Source organism: Rosa rugosa, chromosome 4 (assembly GCF_958449725.1).
Source record: "Rosa rugosa chromosome 4, drRosRugo1.1, whole genome shotgun sequence".
In the NCBI taxonomy this organism is placed as follows: Eukaryota; Viridiplantae; Streptophyta; class Magnoliopsida; order Rosales; family Rosaceae; genus Rosa; species Rosa rugosa.
Genome location: NC_084823.1, coordinates 6,053,180 through 6,069,385, shown reverse-complemented (window position 1 = coordinate 6,069,385; position 16,206 = coordinate 6,053,180). Strand labels below are relative to the sequence as shown.

The 16,206-nt window shown below is 38.5% G+C and overlaps 1 protein-coding gene and 1 long non-coding RNA gene across 2 annotated transcripts in view; both read left to right on the top strand.

The window, feature by feature from the left end:
- The window catches only part of LOC133707525 (thylakoid lumenal 29 kDa protein, chloroplastic-like), an 83,146-nt gene that overhangs the window by 54,780 nt on the left and 12,160 nt on the right, over positions 1 to 16,206 (top strand).
- On the top strand, positions 6,251 to 15,856 carry LOC133707527 (uncharacterized). The gene is made up of 5 exons (XR_009845156.1): positions 6,251 to 6,422; positions 6,551 to 6,591; positions 11,551 to 11,673; positions 11,901 to 12,007; positions 15,758 to 15,856. It is a non-coding gene; the product is annotated as an uncharacterized LOC133707527 (long non-coding RNA).

Sequence of the window (16,206 nt, the reverse complement as noted above, 5' to 3'; positions counted from 1 at the left end):
TAGCCGCACCACGTGTACGGTGCGGCTGCCCAATCAGTGCCCAGAAATTTTTGTCTTTATTCCGAAATTGTCCCTGATTTTTAAATGTGAAATACCCAAAATACTTCCCTGCTTGGGCACTGATTGGTCAGCCGCACCACATGGCGGTGCGGCCCACGCAAGAATCACTCTTCCACGGAATAGAACCTCCTTAGGGAATATAAGATTTTCATGAGGCTAATCTTGAGCCGCCATCCAAGCACGAATGCCATCATTCCTATGGATGTTCATTCCTACGGATATGGTGAAGTGAGTGGTTATTCGTATGGAGGTGGGTAGTTAATTTATGAAAATTAATTGTTTATTTAAGTTTTGACCTTTTTGATCCTTAAACAATTAAAAAGATATATAGAATTATTTACTGTTTTTCTTTTTGAAATGGGGCTGGTGCGGCTGCCCTCAAGGCTTGATTAATGAAATTGCAGAATACAAGGGGGTATAAAAATAAAAAGACTAAGTTATGACCGACAACACCACTTCTTTTAAATATAGTATAGATAATTTATATCTATATTATTATTAAGAGAAGAGAGCTTGCTCTCCAAAACTGAATTTTTTTACCAATTTAACCTTTATTTATTAAAAAAATTATAAAATATAATTAATCAATAGGGATAATATGGTAAATTGTATAATAGAAATTATTAAGAGAAGAGAGCTTGCTCTCCAAAACTGAAATTTTTTATCAATTTAACTTTTATTTATTAAAAAATTATAAAATATAATTAATCAATAGGGATAATATGGTAAATTGTATAATAGAAAATAAAAGAATAAAAAAAAAACATAAAATGTGGTAGTTGTAGGAGAAGTTTCTCCACTACCTTTAACTTCTCTCTACACACATAGTGGGTGGACTATGCTAGTTATTACTAAGAGAAGAGAGCTTGCTCTCCAAAATTAAATTTTTTACCGATTTAACCCTTATATATTAAAAAACTATTAAGTATAATTAACCAAAATAGTAAATTGTAAAATAGAGAATAAAATAATAAAAACAAAAAAATAGTAGAAATTGTGATAGTTGTATGAAAAAAATCTCCACTACCTTTTTTTTTTTTTTTTTTGAGAGAAAGAGGTAAGCCCTTTATTGACGAAAATGCAGATTACACCACTAGAACTTCAGCTGCAATAGCAGCTGCTAGGAACTGAAACATAAAAACAATCCTGCATCAGACAACTCCCATGAGCAGCTAACATATGGGCCACTATATTGGCCTTCCTACTAACATAGCGAACTTGCAAACTATTATGAGAAGCCAGAGTTAAGCTCAGACTTTAACTTCTCTCCACACACATAGTGGATGAGCCTTGTTAGTAATAAGTGCTAGCTTCCCGGGTAATTGATGGATCAAATAATTAATTTTCACAAATTTCCATTGAAAAAAAAAAAAAAACTTTCAGAAATTGACATGGTACTCTTATATCTCTCTCTTTGGCCTACACTCTCTGTTTTTTTTTTTTTAAACTAATGAAATTTTATTGATAATAGCGCATGTCAAGAAGGCCATTACATACCCACCTGCTGACAGATAACAACAGCCAAAACAAGGCTTCATGGAGGAGCCACAATGATGTTGGAAATTTTATGATTTAAAATTAAAATGTATTTTATTTATTTCATTATTTATTTCGGGGGTTATTTTCATTTTGTGTTTATTACTCTATTTATGGTTTAACGGTTTTATGTTTTAAATATATGATTATTATTTGACCGTTATATGGTTAATGAGGCTATTGATGGTATGGTTAGTGTGGCCTATATAAGGGTACATGGCTAGAGTTGGAAGACATATGTGGTTTAGACATATTGTCGGATATGAAATGTCGAGATGGTCGAATACATGTGAGGGATATCGTGAGAAGAAAAGGCACTACACCATCATGCAACCACTCTAGCACAACACCCTGTCCACCTAAAGTCCTCTTCCATATTATACATATATCTATTTTAAATATACACCGTTTTGAGTGCACGGGTGATTAAGGTTCAATTGGGCTTCTTAGCTGCACGACGGAGCTCGAAGAGTTGTTGTATCTTGGGGGAAGTTCGTCATTCAACCTGTGCAGTATGGGACGAATCTTTTCTTAGGACAGTGCGCTTGCACGCCTCGACTCGATAAGTTTTCTTATATAAAAACCTATATATTATATTATTTTCTTATTTTATTTTATTTTCTTATCTATATCATTGATTTTATTTTTCAAGATATTTTCATATTATTTTATTTTAATTTTACAGGAATTCCGTCTCATATGTTTTACAACAAATAATACATAGGATAGACCAACTATAAACAACAGCTAATTAAAAGATATGAATATAGACAAAACTATTTCATTTTAAAATTGCATCGAAATTTAATGAACCTGATAAACTCATACTAGTCATCCCAAAAAAGATACGCTCATAGCCTCATACTAACTAACAGAAGATAAAATATGTAAATTAATTTATTGAACGACTTAATATGTTTATCAAATAAAAATGACTGGAAAAAATAACTGCAGAATTGCAAACTCTAATCATTTTACAACATAAATAATATTCCAAGCCGCAATTTATCCCAAACTTTCTTCTCTTTCTATGAAAACTTACTTCTCTAAAGAAATAGCTCGTAAAAAGCAAATTGGTTGCAAATCCACCGGCGGCAAAGCTCCGAGGAACCAACTCGGCACCAAGGTTGCTCGGAAGTCAGCAGTGACGACCAGCGGAGTCAAGAAATCCGAAAGTATCAGGAAAATCTTGCTGATTTTAATTTTTGAAATTTGAGAGTTTCAGATGAAGAGAGATGGAGGCATTGCGAGATTGAGTGTTTGATGTAGAATCTATGAGCAATTTGATGAAGGATTCGAAGATGAGAGATTAAATGACTGGATACGGATTTAGGGGTTAAAAAGAACTGAAGATGAATTGGGGGGGTTTTTTGGTTTAGGGATTTGATTGAATTCTTCGAAGACAGAGAACAAGGGATCAGAATTTTGGTCCAACTGTTGCGCGTAGTGCTTCAGCTTGTTGTACCGGTCGTTAAAAGAAGGTTGTAGAATTTCCTATACACAAAATGTAGTCTTTGAAGGAAGAAAGGAATCAACTCTTTTATTAACGATTTGAAGGAAGAAAGGAATCAGACTCTTATAAAAAAGAAATCAAGTCTTCTTTTTCTTTTTCTTTTTTTTTAGCACAGTTGAGGCAAAAAGCCCAACAAGAACAAAACAAACTAGCCACGATGGCTATAAAGCCTTGCCTAGGTCGAGAAACACCTAGAATATCATCAAGCAAAGCTTCCATAACTAGAGTAGGAAGACTATGAAAAGTACAAATCCCAGAAGCATGTTGCGCACTCTGTTTGTCAAGGATATCTGCAACCACATTACCCTCTCTACGTATGTGCTTGAGGAGCAGAATATCAAATTAACTCATCAGCCTCTTACAAGAAGAATAGTTCCCAGAAGATGTAAATCCACATTCTCACTATTCAAAAAGAGTCACCAAATTTGCATAATAGAAATCTGTTAATATGTAAAAAAAAAAAATTTTCTTTTTTTACAAAAAAGAAACCAAGTCATTGAAGAAAGGAATCAGACTCTTATAAAAAGAAGAAAGAAAAAAGAAAAAAAGAAAAAAGAATAAAGAATGAAGAACAAAGAAGAAGAAAAGAATCAGACCAAAAGGAAAAAGCCAAAAAAAAAACAAAAAAAAAAGGAGAGAGAGGACTGAGTGGCAATAATCTATAAGAGAACCGATATCAGTGTGTCAATATTGGGCCTAGCGGGCTTAAATGTATAGAGCCCAGGATCAGTTCAAAGTTTATAATTTATCAGTCCGCATTTCAAAAAGAATTTCAAAGACCAGATCGAACGGTCCATGTCATGTCAAGCTGGGCTGGATTTTTAGATTTTCAAGCCGAAATGCCCAGCCGTAGACCTACTCAACCGACTGGCAATATTGTCAACTGGACAACAACCTTACCGATCAGTTAACTAGCAATCCCCCCGACCAACTAATTGTCGATTTGGCTATCTCAATAACTAATCGGCACATTGTGATGATTCAGCCTAATCATCATTTTCAACCAATTATCTTACTAATCGATCAGTGATAATACGGACCAAAGAGATACCTCACTGACCAACTGAAGACCGTATTACTAATTTTGTGAACTCCAAGACTCCCAGCAATTTTTGTGAACTCCCTGATTTCATCTAAAATCACCCTTCCTGATTGAGGTCAGCTGATCCTGACTTGCCAAACCTTTCAATCCCTCTCTTATCGTCACTTTCAACTTCATGACAACAAACCCCCATACGGCCGTATCAAAACAGAAAATGCAGCATGCCATGAACAATTGCAAAAGCTTCACTTACCACTTGGTGAGATATTCAGATGGTTGAGAGTTCAAAATTATCGCTCAAATGAGGCTTATACACACAAAAGCTTCACATAGTCTGTCTCTGCTAGTCTACTGGGGTTATCTGTCTACTTGTAGAGATTGGCTTAGAACAAAACTTCCTTATACAGTTATACCCAGTATTGCCTAAATAGGCAATTCGAAGGGCTAAAGTGAAGGAACTATTGGCATGCTAGATAAGTATTTGAGATTGTATTTCTGAGACCTAAAAGTAATTTTAAATCAACTAAAAATATTAACTAATTTAAAAACAGTTTAAAATGTGTCAAGGAATATAAGCACTTGAAAGAAGTTTTGAGAAATGATGTCCTGTACAAAAACTGAATCTGTTCTTCTGCTTCTCTGGTTTCATCAGAAAAACCCCTTGTTCATCTGATTGACAGACTCGAGCAGGGAACCCTCAAAGAAGGCAAAAGTTTATCAAATCGAGTTATTGAATTGCACTGGAGACGGTATGTAATCTCTCACCAAAACCTCTGAAGTTCGACCAGCATCACTTTTAGCCCATGTTTCTCGTTGTTGTGTACTTTTAAGGACATTCAGCAATAACAACTTCCTGTTCTCGAATCTATTACATGATGGGTGTTCCCCACTTTTCAAACTTTGATCTGCACAGGCAGGGCAACCCGCGGAAGAGAAAAGGTCCCATTTTAGGAACCAGGGGCACAGAAAGGTTCCGTTCAGAAGAACCCTTCTATGTTAACCCTTTACCAGATTGTTTGTGTAAGATGGAATTGCCGATGCTAGCAACTGAGTAAGGGTCTCAGATATTGCAATGCAGTGCTCTCGAAAAAAGGTTCCTGTGCTGCAGGGTGGTGACACATCATTCTTTCCAATTTATTAATGTAACTCTACAAGCTAGTGTTATGATAGGCATAGGGACGCGGATGTATATGTATATCCTGAGTTTAGGTATAGCTGGGTTGGTATATCATAGTGTTGGAGAGGAAAACGCAAGAGTGTCATGTCAGGGATTGAAATGACGGAGACAGCGAGACGGGGCCTTCCATCTATGACCAAGGCATCGTTTCTGTGCTTTGCGAAGTTAGCCTGTTTTTGATTTTCAAGGATTTGATAAAATGATTCATTGGGGTTACTGTACTGTAATGTTTGGGTTATTAGAAATTAGATATATGGTATGTGTTTCTATGTGCCTTTTGAGAAAAGGGTTGCTGTTAATTGACAGAAGAGCTTTGGTTATTCTTTAGTTTTTGGTGTGAATCAAATTGTTTACATAGATAGTGATTATAGCTTTGCCGAATATGGAATTTCAGGCTACAATTCGTTGCAGTAAAATTGAATTTGATGCTGATAATGAGGACAGGTTTAAGCGGAGGAGCATTCTTACATGCTTTGGTGCCACTGTCGGCTTGGTAAGAGCAATTTTTCCTCATTACTGTTTGTGTTGAGTATGATTCAGTCTTCTGCATTATGAACTCAGGATAAATGTGATTAATTTGAATTGTGCTGGCGAAAGATATGAAGAGTTAAAAAGATTTTTGTATTTGATAGCATAGAAGATGTAGAATTCCATATATTAGAGTGAATTGATAATGAGTTTCTGCAGTTGTGATATCATCTTAGGAATTAGTAAGAAGCTCAGGAACATTTGTTGAAATGGCTGAGGCTGCTGATTTGATACAACGAAGGCAGCGTTCTGACTTTCAATATAAGTTTTTAGAATGGTTTTATTCTCAATGCTATACTGGAATCATCTACAATCTGCTGCTGATCCAGATTCATATTCCTTACTAAACAGCAAGTATCAAAGATACCTTATATAAAGCTATAAAGGTAAGAGTAATTAATGGTATCCTGTAATGTTAGATCCCATTCACAATTTAGATGATTCATCATCCATGTTTTGTATATGGTCTCCTCTAACTTACTATTTTCTTTCCATTTCAGGAAAATCCAGATGTTATCCCTTCCTTACTCACTTTGGCATTGAATGATATTATGACCTATGATAAGGTCAGGCAAAAAACTTTGCCCTGTGATTGCTGTGAACATCATAGTATTTCCTTGTCTGGTTATATATAGTGATTACACAAATACACAGGGAGGAAAGAAAATACTTACTTTCTCATCGTGTTTTTCAGGTTTCGAAATCTGGGGGCCCAAATGGATCTATCCGATTCAGGTAACTGTTATATATAAGATATTGTGTAATATAAGTCTTGACATTTAATTGTAAGATGAGTAATCTTTTATGCAAACTGGCCCCTGGACTACATTTCCACTTTTTTTTTTTTTTTTTTGGATTAATATTTCGTTTAAGAAAATTAAAAGTGAAGAGAACTCTGATACATGAATATGAAAGAAGAATCAAGCCATGTGCTCTTTTGAAAGAACCTAATGACCTTTTGGTATGTTTGTAAATGATTTGCTTAGAGAAGGAGCCATTTACTAGTTTCTCCATCTACCAGGTATAAGAGGCTGTCATTATGTTGTGTAGCTCATCCTCTCCCATTCTCCCTTATCTATCCATTGTTCCTTTAGTTCATCGTCTGGATGACTATTTGTGTTTAGAGCTTGTTAGACGTGCCAACAGTCAAACAGAACAAAGACAAAGAGAAAGTTTGGGAATTTCTGATGTATTGATATTCTTCAAAGATGGAGTACATATACAAAGTATACACATTCCTAATAGGAAACTAATTACACCGTGATATTCTCCCCCTTAACTACATGATATCCTCCTTAAATATACAATCCTAATTATACTACAATTCCTACAATTATGGAGAGTGACTCGCGCCAACACTCCCCCTCAAGTTGGAGCATACAGATCACGGATGCCCAACTTGTCAAGTGAGTCACGAAACGCCTTGCTAGAAACTGCCTTTGTAAGAATGTCCGCCAACTGCTCCTCAGTAGGTACGAAAGGAAAAGAGATGATTTGTTGATCCAGCTTCTCTTTGATGAAGTGTCTATCAACCTCCACATGTTTTGTGCGATCATGTTGGACAGGATTATGAGCAATTGCAACTGCAGCTTTGTTATCACAGAATAAAGGCATGGCTTTCTTTTGCTTGAACCCCAAATCTCTCAACAAGTGCCTTAACCACAACATCTCACAAACGCCACGAGCCATTCCTCTATATTCTGCTTCAGCACTAGAACGAGCCACCACCTTCTGCTTCTTACTCTTCCAAGTAACTAAATTCCCACCTAAAAACGTAAAGTATCCGGAAGTGGACCGTCGATCAGTTATACAACCTGCCCAGTCTGCATCTGTATATCCCAAAACATCCAAATGTCTATGCTTAGAAAACACCAACCCCCTTCCAGGAGCAGACTTCAAGTACCTCAAGATCCGAACGACAGCTTCCATATGAGCCGTACTAGGATTATGCATGAACTGACTCACAACACTAACTGCATAAGCTAAGTCTGGTCTAGTGTGTGACAAATAAATTAATCTTCCAACTAACCTCTGATATCTTGCCTTATTCGTGGGCACTTGATCTGGATACTCAGCTAACCGATGGTTTTGCTCAATAGGTGTGTCAGCTGGTTGGCAATCGAGCATACCCGTCTCTGCTAATAAGTCAAGGACATACTTTCTCTAGCTCAACACAATACAATCTTTTCCTCTAGCAACTTTAATTCCCAAGAAATATTTCAAACTCCCCAAGTCTTTCATTTCAAATTCTGCTGACAATGCACTCTGCAACTTCTTAATCTCCTCAAGATCATTACCTGTCACCACCATGTCATCCACATAAATAATCAAAGCTGTAACTTTACCCTTCTGATGCTTAAGGAATAGGGTATGATCTGAATTGCTCTGCATGTACCCAATCCTCCTCATGAATGTCGTGAATCGACCAAACCAAGCTCTTGGAGATTGTTTGAGGCCATATAGAGACTTCCTCAAACGACACACCATCTTAACTCCAGTGGAAGTACCATGTCCCGGAGGCAAGTCCATGTATACTTCTTCATTCAAATCACCATGCAAGAAGACATTTTTAACATCAAATTGTTGCAGAGGCCAATCAAGATTAGCAGCTAGAGATAGAAGTACCCGAATTGTATTTATCTTTGCTACTGGTGCAAAAGTTTCATCATAGTCCACACCATACTTCTGGGTATAACCCTTCGCTACTAGCCTTGCCTTATATCTATCCACCGAACCATCTGAATTGTGCTTCACTGTATACACCCATCGGCACCCAACTGTTTTCTTTCCAGGAGGTAGTGATACTAACTCCCACGTTTGATTTTTTTCAAGTGCATCCATCTCCACAGCCATTGCTTTTGCCCACTTCTCATTCTTCATTGCATCCTGCACTTTACTAGGAAGTGACACAGAAGATAATTGATTCACAAAGGCTACATATGGTTTAGACAACCTATGAGTAGACACATAATTAGCTACAGGATATTTGGTCTTAGCACACAAACTTGGTTCATATTTCTTGGCAGGCTGGCCACGATTGGACCGTTCTGGTAAGACTCGTGTTGGAACATGTGTAGAATCAGTTAAAGGAGTAACACTATCAGACAAATGTGGGTTATGGGATAAAGGCAAACTACTACGTACCTCAGATGAAGATTGAACAGGGGAGACCACTGATGGAGAGGGAGAGACTGAATGATTAGGAGCTTCTTCTTGAAGGGTAGACGATTCGGCAATTGTCTTTTCTGTTTCGGAACTTGTAATGCTCTGTTCGGCAGTTGCATGGCGAAGGCTAGACGATTCAGCAATTTCATTTTCTGTTTCGGAACTCACAACACTCTGTTCGGCAATTGCCTTTTCTATTTCTGCAGGAGTGTCATTGTTTTCTGGGGCATTGGACACTTCCTATTCACTAACCAATCGATCGTTTGAGATAAAGCGATCGATCGTTGGCCCTGTTTGGCACTGTCCTTCATAAAAAACACCCTGCTCCCCCTGACTATGAGTCGTAGAAGGTGGAAAATAACATGTATCCTCACTGAATGTCACATCCATGGTGACATAAAATCGTTGAGAGGGAGGATGATAACACTTATATCCTTTTTGCTGAGTCCCATACCCGACAAAGACACACTTGAGAGCCCTTGCATCTAACTTAGAACGTTGGTTCTTATAGAGATGGACATAGGCTACACAACCAAAGACACGAGCAGGAAGGGTATTAAGAGATGGGATAGAGACATAACTAGACAATACCTCGAATGGAATACGACCTTGAAGAGAGGAAGATGAGAGACGATTAATAAGATGGGAGGCACACAACACTGCCTCTCCCCAAAGGTATTTAGGCATATTGGCACTAAGGAGAAGGGCCCGACCCATGTCTAACAAATGTCGATTCTTCCGCTCAGAGACTCCATTCTGTTCTGGTGTTTGTGGGCAAGTGGTTTGGTGAACAATTCCATGAGATTGGAAGTAATCACGAAATGAATGATTAACAAACTCCCCCCCATTATCAGACCGAAAGACCTTAATACGAGCATCATATTGGGTACGAACAAGATTATGGAAGGCTGTAAAGGCAGAGAAAACTGCATCTTTTGACTTAAGCAAAACAACCCAAGTTAATCTAGTGAAGTCATCAATGAATAAAACAAAATAATGCATTCTTGAAAGAGTTGAATTTTTTGAAGGTCCCCATAAATCAGAATGAATTAATTCAAAAAGCATTGTACTAGACTGAAAGTTAGAAGGATAACTAGACCTATGACTCTTGGCTAAAGCACAGGTTTCACAATGTAGACTAGAATCACTTATTCCCAAAAAAAAAGAAGGCATGGACTTCTTCATGACACCAAAGGATGGGTGGCCCAAACGGCGATGCCACAACCACAATTCATTCATCCGATTAGAACTCAATGTTAGGGCAACAGGACCTTGTGGACTTGATGGTGCTTGTGTCGGTCTTCCGTACATGCAATCCAAGTGAAACAGTCTCTCCCTCAAATCTCCCTTGCCAATTATCACCCGAGTACACAGATCCTGAAAGATAACATACATAGGATAAAAGGTGACAAAGCATTTGTTTTGTGTGTTTAATTGAGACACAGACAAAAGATGATGAGATAAAGAGGGTACATAGAGGACATTATAAAGAATAATGGACGGTGTAACCTGGACTGACCCAATTCCCAAGACCGGAAAGGACTCACCATTGGCATTAGAGACATGTGTTATGGATGGGGAGGACAAGGTGACAAAGAAAGACTTATCATAGGTCATATGATCAGACGCACCAGAATCAATTATCCATGTATTACTACCAGTAAAGCCAGAAACATTTAAAGCGACACCAATTTTACCTCCATTCTCCTGAGTTAGGGAAACATTACCCATAGTTTGATCTAGATCCTCCACATTATAGAAATCAGGTTCTTGCTCCTGCACCAGTTGGATTGCCGCCTTGCTATTCTGACCATTGTTACTTCTTTTCCAACCAGGGTTATTGGAGTTGAGTCTTAGCAACTTGGGGCATTGACTCTTGTAGTGGCCAACAGTTTTACAATAGTTGCAAGTCACCTGACTGTTGAACAACGAACTAAGGGACAAATATGTCATTCTTCTTCTTCAAGCAACAACACAAACCACAAAATTTGACACAGCTAAGGAAGGAGAGGCTGATGGCAAGGTATTGCAAACTTTAGGGTTCTAAGGCAAAAGGAACAGAGGATGAAGACAAAGGACAAACTCTTAAAGAGTACAAAGACAAATTTGCAGCGGAAACAAACGAATAGAGTCCAGACGGATCTCTGCTCTGATACCAAGTCAAACAGAACAAAGACAAAGAGAAAGTTTGGGAATTTCTGATGTATTGATATTCTCCAAAGATGGAGTACATATACAAAGTATACACATTCCTAATAGGAAACTAATTACACCGTGATATTCTCCCCCTTAACTACATGATATCCTCCTTAAATATACAATCCTAATTATACTACAATTCCTACAATTATGGAGAGTGACTCACGCCAACACCAACTGAAAGGAAAAGGGTTGAAAATGCAAACCTGCACTAAATCATTGCATATTAGTTTCAGTTTCTGGCTGTTTTATTTCTTTCTGTGCAATTTGGTTTTAAATCCTTGTACAAAAGCTACTCAAAATTTCTTGTCCATTTTTTCTTGCTTGAAGCTCAGAGATCAGCAGACCTGAAAACAAGTTGGTGCTTTGAATTTAGTAGAGGATGCAAAGAAGGAAATTGATTTGAATTCCAAAGGGGGGCCATTTCCTACTCTGATCTGATCCAATAGGCAGGTTTACATTTTAAATATCACAAACTATGCATCATTCACATGACATTGATATAGCTGGGACTCTGTTTGTTAAATTGGTATCAAGGTAGATACATTATAGGTTGTTAAATCACCTAACTAGCATAGTTTATGCATGGAAGATGAATAGATTGTGGGGTTGTGAATGTGGTTGGATGGGTGGGGGTAAGAGGCTGGTACCCTTAATTTAGTTTCCTTCATTTTATGCAGCACGAAGTGCCATTAAGCAAACCTTTCTAGCTTCTGCAATTCGAAAATGTGGAGGAAACGTTGAGAAGGGCAGTTTGTTATACACTGCATATGGTTCAAATGGTCAGGTTGTTCTCAAAATTTGTTGTTCCATACTTATATTTGTCTATTACAAGTGTCATTAGATTGTTACCATTTATTTATAATTATACTTGGCACTTCACATGGCGGAAGTAAATTTTGGTTGATATATCTCCTTAATTCTTATAGTAAATTCTTGGTGTACTCTTGGTTTGTTGAAATTGTGTTGAGAATGATTCTCTCATGTCTTAGTTTGGTGAGAGATAACTCTCATATTTACATTCCAATGCTCTATACTTCAAGTGGATGTTTACGCAACTCGTTTTGTGGTGTTTGAACCCAACAATTTGCATTTTCTACCCCTGGAAATGATTTCCCTTTCACTCATGATGGTTATACTCTTGATGGAGTATATTTAACAGGTCTATTAAATCCCTAATTGATCTAAAACCATTTATCATTAGTGATAGCTTTGGTTTATTAGTGGAAGTTTACGTAACCATTATGTTGTGTGTGTTGGTGCTGCAGTGGCAGCAGGGATGCGTGCGCAGGGGCGCGTAGGTGCTGCAGGGGCAGGCGCGCAGGTGAGGCTAGCGTGGGCTAGGAGCTGCGGTGATGAAGAAGATTTTCAGGTTTTTGGTTTGTGGTTAGAACTCGTGCTGATAATGTGTTGTAGTGAAAATGGAATTGTAGAGAGAATAGATGGGAGAATTGTGTGTTGGTGCTGCAGGGATGCGTGCGCAGGGGGGCGTAGGTGCTGTAGGGGCAGGCGCGCAGGTGAGGCTAGCGTGGGCTAGGAGCTGCGGTGATTATATCTTGTTTTGACAAATTGGTGTATAGAGTCCAAGATATTGAAGCTCTGCTCTTTGGTGTCTCATCTTGGAACTGAAAATCTTTCAAGTAATTTCATTTGTGATGATGTATGTTTTTGTAAGTAGATAATCCCATAGGCATAGGATGTCTGTTTGAACCCAAAATAACATTTTTTCCTGACGAGGGAGACTCGAAGAAATCCGGGCCAATATCCGTGGCCCAAGCCTATATTTTCGACAAGTTCGGAAAATATTGTTTAGAGGCTAAATAAAGCCTACTTGGAGACCAAACAATTTTGAAGCAAAACAGGATATTCACTGATTATCAATATATTTAATGATTTGCTTGATTACCATGTGCAAGAGGGGAGACGTGCAAGCTACACTCATATGACAATTAATATGTTGGTCCATCCACTTCAGGAAGGATTCAATTGTCCTATATATGCAAACAATGCACAAGATTCCCATGCAATGGACGTGAAAGCAGGGGCTCTTATTGATTAAGGAATCAAAAGGAAATATATATATATATATATATGAGTCCTCGCGAAGGTATAATCAAGGATGCAAGCGCGGACGAGTTGGTTTGCTCGCGAATATCAAGTTGGCTATATATATATACTTTCCATGCAATTAAGCAGTGGAGGGTCAATTAAGGAAGGCCATCAGCCTTCGCTACCAACATATATATGCAAGGAATTAAAGTTGTCCATGCATTAATGTGTAGTGGACGTGGAGCAGATGGAAGGATATAATTATCCTTAATTGTGTCATCCCTTATTCCTTCAGTACCATATAACGTGCATATCCAAGAGTCAATCTTTGAGGCAATTACGTTGCTTGGAAGAAGATCGCATCCAAGATATTGGTTCAAGAGGCAATTAACCTTGCCTACATTCTAGCGGCGACAGAAGATAAGTTTTAATTATCAAAACTATTAAGAGTTTTGATTTGATTCAAAGGCCAATAACTGTGGCCTAAAATATAGTATTTCATTCCCATTAGGAAGGAGAATCTACAGCAAGCAGACTATATATAGAGGCTTTCAGGGACGGAACCAGAAAATTAAATTGAGGGGGCCTGATCTTGGGTTGCCAAATTCTTCAAGTTTTTTTTTATTTCATGCTAAGCAGTTTTATGTCAGAAATATCAATCGACTTTGGAGGCCAATATTTCTCACCTCAGGAGAGCATAAGCTCTGAAATTTTGTGGGATTGTATATCTCTATGTCTAGTGTTTTCCTCTAAAAGGATTTTTCATTTGGAATCGTAAAACTTATGGAATATTGATTGGAATACTGATGGAGAGTCAGTACAGAAAAAATTACTGTAGATTGACTTTGGAAGGCTATAGTTCCTAAACCAGCGGGAATTTGGAGCTCAAAATTTGCAGGAACTTAGACCTGCATGTCTCACATATGCCTGAGAAATAGTTTTTAATTTTGTGCTCTTTAGCTTACACAATAGCCAACCAAGTACACCAATATCAGAATCATCTTACAGCAGAATCTGCATAATAAAACGGTGAATCTGCAGGCCTATATTTTTCTACTGAGATTTAATTGTAGTGTGAAATTTTATGGGAAGAAGGGAAAATGTGTCTAGTTTCTGTTCCAGGTGGTTTCATTCTTTTCAATCTTCTGGATTTGGAGAAATAGCAGTTTGAGTGACTATATGTCTGCAGCAGTTTGCAGAACAGTTTATCAACTTTGACAAGCTACCATTTTCACTTAAGTGGAAATTGGGTGACCTACTTTATATGGGTGGAAAGCTCTATGAGTGTATTTTCTAGTTTTAAGAGAGGAATCACTCCATTCAGACTTTTTTATCTCGGGTTGTGAGCATTTGAAGAAGGAATGGTCAATGCTGAAAATTTCTGATCTCATTATTTCTTGTCTAACTTGAAATTCTTTTCCAAAAAACTGGGGTGGGCTGCAGCACAACCCAGCCCCACTCTAGTTCCGTGCCTGGAGGCTTTAACGATACAACAAAAACAACTCTTCAATCAATCTCTACGATTGCCCAAGTCTCCCCGGAGCAGCCTCTCTTACCGGTGACCACACTCCAGTCCCAGTCTCTTCAAGAGCCGACTGTCAGCGCCACCAAACCAACCAGGCGATCGTGCTTCCAGTCCCAGTCTCCCCAGGAGCCGACTGTTAGTGCTACTGCCACCGTTACTTCCAGCGAAGCAAGGGTAACGCCCTCGCAACCCAGCGAAGCTAAAGTCACGCTTTAGCAAAACCCGTGCTTCTCCAGACTTCCCGGTGATTGCTCTGCTCAACCTACAACGTTGGGTATCGATTCGGTGAACGCAAAGAGACCACAACCAAAGCCCATACCAGTAAGGCAAAAAGTCCTTTTCCGAAAGGTAGAGAAAAGAACCTTGTGACGAGGTTGGTGCTCTCCTCGTCCACATCGTTTGAGAAGAAGTCAAGTCAAGGGACGCCCCGACGACTGCACCCCACGGTGCTGGCACGCTCGCGCATTCAAAAGAGACAGTTTGCAAGCCAACTGGTTTTGGAGCCAAACAATGTCTACTATTTTATTTTTCCAAAATCAAATTCTAAAATGGAACAGATTTCATGCTATTTATCAGTATGCCATGCTCTCATTTTCAGTTACTGATTTGGTCGATGGAACTGGCCACTTATGGATAACAGAATTCTGATAGGATTGATTTTGGTACTCTCAAGTCTCGTAGGGTTGATTTCATAACTGTTTAGGCATTTTGATTCTTATTGCATTGATATTTACAAGGGAACTGGTAATGATATTGAAAGTGAGTGGTTGTGTACCTGTATCAAATATGCAACTGTGGAAAGTGGAAATGATCATTTTCACTGCCTTTGAATTTGCTTGATGTAAGCATAGTTGTTTCCTAAGCTCAAAAGATGATTCGGCATATAACTAGCTGTATTTCTTTTTCTTATAATAGAAAATTATGGGTTAAGGCATATAATTACAACCATTATTGTGCCAACAGTGGGGATTATTTGAGAGGAATTTTGGAAGGACAGATACCCAAGAGCCGGATCCAGAGGGAAGGGTTCCCCAGTGGGACAAAGCAAGTGTTCAAGAAATGTGTACATACATGTACATTTGCAAGCATAATTAGCTATAATGGGCCACGCTCATTGTACCGCCAAAGGTACTAATTCCAACCAAAGGAATGACATGCAGACACACCGCCAAGCGGGCTACAACCTCAGCGTCAGGGCACCTCCAGATCGCCTCCGACGCGCCGCCACGCGCCGCGCCAAGATAGCATCAGAAGCTTCTGAAACTGGGAACTGAAGCACATCAGTCCCACATCGAAAACAAGGAGGAGGTCAGCCTCCTCCTCACCTATAAAATGTTTTCTCCTCTCTCCGCATTAATTACGCATTCAATATTTACCTACTGTCACTTTGTCAACATAAATACATTGACTAA